The sequence below is a fragment of the Papio anubis genome, chromosome 7, assembly GCF_008728515.1.
Source record: "Papio anubis isolate 15944 chromosome 7, Panubis1.0, whole genome shotgun sequence".
Taxonomy (NCBI): domain Eukaryota; kingdom Metazoa; phylum Chordata; class Mammalia; order Primates; family Cercopithecidae; genus Papio; species Papio anubis.
The window spans coordinates 122420267-122429523 of NC_044982.1; the positions used below are offsets into that span (position 1 = coordinate 122420267).

Below are 9257 nucleotides of genomic sequence, written 5' to 3' on the forward strand. Positions count from 1 at the left end.
AAGAGACTAAGACTCCCACACAATAATAATAGGAGACTTTAACACCCCACTGTCAATATTAGACAGATCAACGAGACAGAAGGTTAACAAGGATATTCAGGACTTGAACTCAGCACCAAGCAGACTTAATAGACATCTACAGAATTCTCCACTCCAAATCAACAGAATATACATTCTTCTCAGCACCACATCACACTTATTCCAAATTGACCACGTAGTTGGAAGTAAAGCATTAAAAACAGGTGCTGGAGAGGATGTGGAGAAATAAGAGTGCTTTTACACTGTTGGTGGAAGTGTAAACCAGTTCAACCATTGTGGAAGACAGTGTGGCAATTCCTCAAGGATCTAGAGCTAGAAATACCATTTGACCCAGCAATCCCATTACTGGATATATATTCAAAGGATTATAAATCATGCTACTATAAAGACATATGCCCATGTATGCTTATTGCGGCACTATTCACAATAGCAAAGACTTGGAACCAACCCAAATGTTCATCAATGATAGACTGGATTAAGAAAATGTGGCACATATACACCATGGAATACTATGCAGCCATAAAAAAGGATGAGTTCATGTCCTTTGTAGCGACATAGATGAAGCTGGAAACCATCATTCTGAGCAAACTATCACAAGGACAGAAAACCAAACACTGCATGTTCTCACTTGTAGGTGGGAATTGAACAATGAGAACACTTGGACACAGGGCAGAGAACATCACACACCGGGGCCTGTCATGGGGTGGAGGGATGGGAGAGGCATAGCATTAGGAGAAATACCTAATGTAAATGACAAGTTAATGGGTGCAGCAAACCAATATGGCACATGTATGCATATGTAAAAAACCTGCACATTGTGCACATGTACCCTAGAACTTAAAGTATAATATAAATAAATAAATAAATAAATAAATAAAATTTATTTCTTCTAGTACTAAAAAAAAAAAAAAAAAAAATCACCTCAAAGTGATCACTATTATGGTCATTACCACAACAGCTAGTGAAGCAGGATGGAGGCAGACACCTGCAGGGCCACCAACATGCCTGAGAGCCAAGACCAGCCCTAATTCTTCACTTCTGCAGCCTCCTCCTCAGTCTTTCCCTTAGCCTTCTTCTTCCTCTCCACCTCTCCTCCTTCTCCAGCATTGCCACTATCTCAGCTACCTGACTGATAGAGATGTGAACATCTTCTTTGTCCACCAGCTCAATCACCTTAATGAGGTTGTCAATATTGACCTTGCCATTTTAATTTTTATCCAGTGTTGAGGCCAAGCTGATCAGCTTGTTTTCTGGAATGTTCTTGATTTGCTTCATGGTGCTGATGAGCTCGGTGATACTGATGACTTTCTCTCCCGCTCCCCCTGAGCCCTCTGCCTGGCCCAGCTTGCCAGGCCTCTGATCCATCTCCAGCTGTGTGATCAAGCTGTCTATCCACCAGATCATCTGCTGAACTCTCTTTGTCAGTGTCTTGCTGGCTTTAGATTTTTCCACATATTTTTCTTTGCTGATCTTAGAAACTTCCTTCTTGATCTCTTGCAAGTCATCACTATAGTCCTGGACGTCCTCCTTCAGTAGCTCCAGCTCCTCCTTCTCCTTGGTTAGGGACTTATTTTGCTCCTTCAGTTTAGAACACGAGTCACTAAGTACACCCATTTCTTCTTTGGTTATTTTCTCTTCCTTCAAGATCCCCAGCACAGGGACAGTGTCCTTCAGGGCCTCTGAGGGCAGGATCACATCAGGCACTTCTGGCTGCTGGTCTGCCACTGGCCTCTCAGGGGTGGCTTCTTCCATTTCATTTCTTGGGATAGCTTCTGCAGCTCATTCTCCCTGTGCTCCTGCTGGATGGCCACCTCCTCCTGTAATGTAGCCTCCAATTTCACTTTGTTGTCCACCTGCTCGCCCTCAACCTTGGCCACTTTCACCTGGGCTCCCTCCGCCGCTATCTCTGGAAGAGTCTGCAAGGTGGATTTGAGCTGGTCAGTAGGAGAGAGGGTGTCTGGGAGGTATATAGCTCGGGACAATGACAGCAGTGATATGGGGATCTCTTGATGCAAATGCATATCCAGCCACTGCTTCAGCAGGCTCCTCAGATGGTTTTCTGAAACCCAGAGGGCCCACATCCCTCGAGTTCTACATGTCGACAGCAGTTCCTTGATATTCAGGCTGTCCACCCCTTCCTCAGCAATCAGCTCATTGTTGGCCTTTATGGACCTCAACCTCATGGTGAGCTGAAAGCATAGGAAGTTGTTGGTGCCTATGGCCTGGAGATCCAGCAGCTCACACAATGCCACCAGCTGCTGGCAGGTGAGGTTATCCAGGGTCAGCTCATCCTCAAATAATTTGGGAAAGCGCATGATTTCTTTGCTGTTAAGTCTTTCCTGTCTCTCAGATCTTCTGGAAAAACATGGAGAAGTCTTTGGCAGTCCTCCCCTTCACTTCTTTGTTCTTCACAGCCATCTCCTCGATGGTGTCCTGGAGAAATTTAGCCAGTTCCAGTTCCCCCATAGCTGCTTCTTCGGTCTCTCCTCCTTGATGGACTGGGTCTCAAATGTGGACAGCAACATGTTGGAAAAGATTTTCACTACCATGAGCAACAGCAACTCCATGAAAAGCACCACCGCAAAGATCAGGAGCTGGACCAGGCAAAAGAGGTCAGCACAGACACGGACAAACTGCCTGTGCTCCCAGCTGGTCAGCATGTGGCCACTGAGAATCCTCCAGAGCGTGTGTGTGGCTATCTTGGTGGCGGTCCAGAGAAGGCAGAAGCCGTGGTAATAGTGCTTCAGCCTGTCCAGGACCCTCTGCCCCACAGACTTCATTGGCGCCTCTTCAGCGGGGCTGTATACGGGGCTGCCTTCCTGCAGCTTCTTGTTCTTGTCCTTGGAGGACTTGACTACGGAGTCGTTGCCAAGGTGGGGAGATGAGTGCCAGGAGCGCGCAGGAAGGTCCTGAGGTCCCGTGACCACCAAACATGGCGCCACCGTAGCCACTGTGTGCCAGCGCTCCCGCCTCACAGGCCAACGGCTGAGGTGATGGCCTCTGAAGGAAGGTACACCGGATAGGCGGGTGTGCGGCAGCTAAATGGAACATTCACGGGGCTCGTCAGCCCTGCGACGGAGACCAGCACGATCCCCCAGGTTACCCCTCAGGGCAGCGACGTGGGGTGGTGGGAGGCGGGAGGCCGCCCGGCCCTGACAGCTCCTCAGTAAGATGGATGACATGGGCCTCCTGCAGCAGCTTCCTCCTCCTCCTCTTCCTCCTCTGAGGCTCCTGGGCCTATGTTGCGCCTCAAGCTGGCCCGCAAGGACGACTGACAAAGGCTGCGGACCAACGAAGAGCTCCAGGACCCAGCATCAAAGGCGGCCAAGTCACTCACAGACTTCCGGGGACCAGGTGGGCAGAGCAGGGACGGGAGGGGAGGCCGGGTTGCCTTCACCATTGGGCACTTCCGCTCCTGCGCACTCCATTTCTTTAGATGGTTGATCTCTTTCATTAGTTTTATCATTTCCTTGTGTAGCTCGTGTACACATTTTGTTATATTTATACATAAAAAATTCTTTTCTTTTTTCCTTTTTTTTTTGGTAAGTGTTATTGCATTTTTAATGTCAAATTGTTGTTGTTCATTGCTGGTATCTATGAAAGCAATGGACTTCTGTTATTAACTTTCTTTTATTTTTTGAGAGGGAGCCTTGCTCTGTCGCCCGGGCTGGAGTGCAGTGGCTCAATCTCGGTTCACTGCAACCTCTGCTAAAAGGATTCAAGCAATTATCCTGTCGCAGCCTCCTGAGTAGCTGGTTCTACAGGCACCGGCCATCATACCTGGCTAATTTTTGTATTTTTAGTGGAGATGGGGATTCACCATATTGGTTAGACTGGTCTCGAACTCCTGGCCTCAGGTGATCCACCACCTCAGCCTCCCAAAGTGCTGGGATTACTGGCATGAGCCACCACGCCCAGTGCTGTATATTAACTTTGTATCTTGAAACTTTGCTATTTGTTCTAGTCGTTCTTTTGAAGTTCTTTGAGATTTTCTCCATAGACTATCATGCCATCTGTGAATAAAGAGTGCTTTATTTCTTCCTACCTAATCTATAGACCTTTTCTTTCTTTTTCTTATCTTATTACATTAGCTAGAAATTCTAGTATGATGTTGAATAGGAGTGGTGAGAGGGGACATCTTTGGCTTGTTTCTGACCTTCACTGGAAGGTATCTAATTTCTCACTATTAAGCATGATGTTAGCGCTAAAGTTTTACAAATATTCTTTACAAGTTGAGGAAATTCTCCTTTGTTCCTACTTTCTTGAGAGTTTTGTCATGAACAAGTGTTAGATTTTGTCTCTTTACTTTTAACCTTTATAGTTAAAGTGGCTTCTTGTAGACAACAGATAGCTTTTTTTTATTCCTCTGACAGCCTATTTTTAATTGGTACATTTATAGCATTTGTATTTAAAGTGATTATTGATATAGTTGGATTAATATCTACCATGTTTGTAATTATTTTCTATTCACTGCACTTGTTTCTTATTTATTTATTTATTTATTTTGAGGTGGAGTTTCACCCTTGTTGCCCAGGCTGGAGTGCCATGGTACAATCAGGCTCACTGCAACCTCCATCTCCCAGGTTCAAGCAATTCTTCTGCCTCAGCCTCCCAAGTAGCTGGGATTACAGGCGTGTACCACCATGCCCAGCTAATTCTGATTATTGTTTTTTGGATTTTTTGTTGTTGTTGTTTGTTTGTTTTTTTAATGTGTGTGTGGGGGGGGTAGTTTTTTTTTTTTTTTTTTTGACAGAGTCTCACTTTTGTCACCCAGGCTGGAGTGCAGGGGTGTGATCTCATCTCACTGCAACCTCTGCCTCCCGGGTTCCAGTGATCCTCCTGCCTCAGCCTCCTGAATAGCTGGGATTACAGGCACCCACCACTATGGCTGGCTAATTTTTGTATTTTTAGTAGAGATGAGGTTTTGCTGTGTTGGCCAGGCTGGTCTGGAACCCCTGACCTCAAGTGATTCACCTACCTCGGCCTCCCAAAGTGCTGGGATTACAGGCATGAGCCACCATGTTTAGCCTGGGTTTTTATTTTAATCTTACTAGAGCTGAGCTGTGTTTAAGATTTGCTATAGCTAAAGGTGCCAAAGGCTTTGCTATAGCTATAGGTGCCAAAGGCTTTGCTTTCCTTTAATTTCCTTGGTTTGTTTTTTTCTCCATGGTTAACTTTGGGTTTCCCTAAGAACTTCTTCTTAAAGAGTCTGTGTCTTATAGCTGTTTCAGTTGTAATTCATTGTTATTATACTGAAGACCTGTTGTGGTGGTGGAAATAAAATGTTGGGGAGAGGAGGCATTCTATACTCTTATTGTTAAATCTTAGTTTTTTAGTTGGCCTGAGCCCCTGGGCTGTGACCTTCAGAAGCATTTTTTGGCCCCATTATTTTTTCCCTTCTCCTTAAGTAAGACAGACAGGAAGGATGGAAGGGGTTGAGTTGTCTAATTGCCCCAGTCAGACAAGGCTCTGATAAAGTAATTTCTCCGGAGGGCTGGCCTTTTTCACTGAGAAAGCTCTAGGGGTATTTCAAATGGTGATTTTTCCACTCTTTCTGTCTGGAACAGGGGTTTTTTTTTTTTCTCTCTGATCTTCCCAGTGTCAGTCTGGTCGGGTTCCTGGAGGTAAAACCCACTTAAGTATTGAAGGGAGACCTACAACTAGGCCCCCAGAAGTTTTTAATTTTCAAACAAGTTCATTCTTAATTTCCAGAAATTCATCAAAATTACTATTCAAGTGTTCCCAACAGTTCCTGGCTCCAGTGGTTTCTGCTTCAAGTAAGCTGATCTTGGCTGTATTCACTCATCTCCCCAGATTTCAGAGTGGCAGTTTGCCCTGTGACTTTAATTCTCTGATGAGAATTAAGAAACATTGTTGACTTTCAGTTTGTTCAACTTATTTCATGGTGTGAGGATGGGTGTGACAACTTCCAAGCTCTTTATACATCAGAGCTGAAACCAGAAGTACCCCCTGCTGGTGTTTTAACGTATCTGCCAAAGGCCTGCCTCCCAGTCATGCCTCCCAGTCATGGGACAGAGGGACAGAAAGTGCAGGGGAAGCAAAGCCAGGAGGAGCCAAACCCATGATAGGTCCATTCAGTAGACCTGTCCCGCTGCCCTGCAAAAAGGAGGCCCAACCAGGGGAAACCAGGGCCCTAGGGAAGGAGCCACAGGCTTCATGCCCAAGACCTCTCAGACTCCCTGTTCCTCTGCCAGCCCTGGCCTCCTGGATCCCCCTCTAGGGCTTGAGTTGGGTTGCAGGGGAGGAGGAAGCATGGGGCACATGAGGGTGGCTGAGGTTAAGCTGGCCAGGCAGACCCACCAAGCACTAGCTCCACCCCTCACTAACTGCAATACCTTGGCCTGGTCACTGCCCTTCTGGGGCCTCAGTCCCCATCTGTAAGATTATAAAATAACAGCACTATCCTGGTATAACTGTGGAAGGGAAGAAAGTGCCTGGCACTGAGCCTGGCATACCCCAGTGTCATACAAACACATTTCCTTCTTCCCGCTACAGGAGTCACCTCCAGTCCAGTATCCCTGCCTTTGCACTGCTTTCTCTGACTCCTCACAGGTCAGCACCACCTTCCTTTCATCCCACCCCAGCCCAAGGGTCACCCAGAGGAGGGAAAGACAAAAGACTGACAGCAAGTGATGAATGTTAATGGCGTTATGTGCCAACCACTCTTCTAAGCATGATGTATATATTTGCTTAGATATATGCACCAAGAAAAGGTATGATCTAGAAAATGTGTTACCTCGGAGCACGGGAACAAGGTCATGAAAACAAGGTCTTGGTGAGATGCCGCCATTTCATCCGTCCTCGGTCTCTGCGCCTTTCGTAGAGCTTCCAGCAGCACTATGTTGGGTCAGAGCATCCAGAGGTTCACAACCTCTGTGGTCCATAGGAGCCATTATGAGGAGGGCCCTGGGAAGAATTCGCCATTTTCAGTGGAAAACAAGTGGGCGTTGCTAGTTAAGATGTGTTTGTACTTTGGATCTGCATTTGCTGCACCCTTCCTTAGAGTAAGACACCAACTGCTTAAATCATAAGGATGTTTCAGTTCATCCATTTAACAGATATGAAGAGCATTTTAAGAGATACAGCCTCTGGAAATCGATCAAACTCTAACTCATATGGCATACTAGATATGTTTGTTAATAAACTTATGACATGAATGCTTAATGCCTCTTTTTTGAAATAGGGAATGTAATAATTGGCCATTTGCCTACTTTATTAATTTGGATAACATTCCAGTATTACTCTGTGATTTAGCTTATTTAATGGTGTTCAACTGAGGTTATATTAAATTTTTGATTCCCAGGTCAGGATTTTGTTGGTAATATATACAATAAAAAGGAAATACAAATCTGAAAAAAAAAGAAAAAGAAAAAGAAAAGAAAACGTGTTACCTCCATATTACAGAAAAGGAAAACCAAGGTGCAGAGAAGTTTAGCAACTTCCAGGATCACAGTCAGTAAGTGGCAGAGCCTGGGTTAGAACCCAGAGCCCACATTCTAGGAAAAGAAATAAAGGAAGTGAAGATCCTCTACCTTGGGAAGTGGCGACTCAGAAGGGTGAGAGCCTCCCACTCACTGTACTAGTTTGGCTGTGGGGTTTTAAGAACTGGAGGCTTCCTCCAGTGACCTCAAGTTCCAGGGTTAACCGAGGGGATGCTTGTGCCAATGAGGGAGCCAGAGCCCCCCATGGAGCTGGACTGAGCATGGCGCAGATCCCAGATCCCCGTGATCCTGTAGTGGGAAGGGGTCGGGGATCTGCCCGTGTGCCTCACCCAGGACTTCTTGAACTTGAATGTGCTCACAAATCCCTGGGGATCTTATTAACATGTAGATTCAGACTCAGCAAGTCTTGAGTAGGGTCCACGATTCTGCATTTCTAATAGGCTCCCAGGCATTGTTGATGCTGCTGCGCCAGGGACCACATTTGGAGAAGCAGTTCTCTATGGGACCCTGAATCTCTCTCAGGCCTCACTTCCTTCAGGCCTCTTCTTGCTTCTTTCACTCCACTTGCCTGATTCTCCAGTTCTGGAGTGAGGGTTCTCCCCACTGCTCCACCTCTTAGGTGGCAGGACAGCTTCTGAAGGGCATTTTAAGACAAGTTACCCAGGGAATGGCCAGCCAGCTACCGTACTAGTTAGCCGGCATGGGCCAATCTATGAGTTGGGCCTAGCATCATCCATCACTTCTGAGATCCCAGAACTGTGGCTTCTGGTGAAAAAGCAGCATTTATATCACCTGTAAAATGGAGAAGTTATCACAGAACCTGACCTCAGTGGGTTGGCTTGAGGATTCAATGAGTTAGTATACACAAAGCAGTGAGCTCAGTACCTGGCACACAGTGAGCGCTACTTGAACCTTAGATCTCACTTTGTTGAATGACTTTTTAGCAGATGTGGGTTTGATATTGGCCCCCAGATTATTGCATGCAGTGGTCCTCAAACTTCAGCATGCATCAGAATTGCCTGGAGGGCTTGTTAATCACAGATCGCTGGGCTGCACCCCAAGGTTTCCGATGTAGTAGGTCTGTAGTGGGGAGCCGAGGATCTGCACTTCTCTCAAGTTCCCAGGTGCTGCTGATGCTGCTGGTCCAGGGACCAACTTTGAGAACCTCTGATCTAGGAGCAACCCCTGTCCCTGCCCTACAAGGAGCCTGAAGGCCAGAGCTGGCAGTGCTAGGCCAGGTCACACCCAGAGTTAGAAGCCTTACCAGCCAGGTATCCTGGGCTCCAAGGACACCAGAGAGGGGCTTGTCTGAGGCCCGAGGCCCCTCCGCAGGCCTCTCCTGCAGGCCTGCTGCCTCCTTCCTGGCCCAGTGCCCTGGCCCTCGGAAGGCCCCTCCACCCAGCTTTGTTTGCATTCCTGGAGCCTGCGTCAGCCTGGGCAGCGGGCGTGTCTATGCGGGCTGGCCTGGTGCAGCTCTGATGGCTGGCCCTGCACTCCAGGCCTCCTGGGCTGGGGCCGCAGTGGCCACGCAGGGCTCACTTAGCAGGCCGGTGACTCATGCTTCCTCCCAGATTCCGGGAAATGCCTTCCTGCTGCTGCTGCTGCTTTTTTCTTGTTTAATGAGAAGTTCTCTGCAGATTCCCATGGCAACCTCAGGATGGGGAGGCAGGGGGAGGAGGAGGCCAAATCTATTCCCAAGAGGGGCCCCGAGAATTCCCATCTCTCTCACACACGCACACACGCTCCCACCCTATT

At 47.3% G+C, this 9257-nt stretch overlaps 2 pseudogenes; one reads left to right on the plus strand and one right to left on the minus strand.

The window, feature by feature from the left end:
- Positions 1 to 944: 944 nt before the first annotated feature.
- On the minus strand, positions 945 to 3754 carry LOC101011434 (annotated as a pseudogene).
- Positions 3755 to 6899: 3145 nt separating this feature from the next.
- LOC108586747 lies at positions 6900 to 7217 on the plus strand (annotated as a pseudogene).
- Positions 7218 to 9257: the final 2040 nt, after the last annotated feature.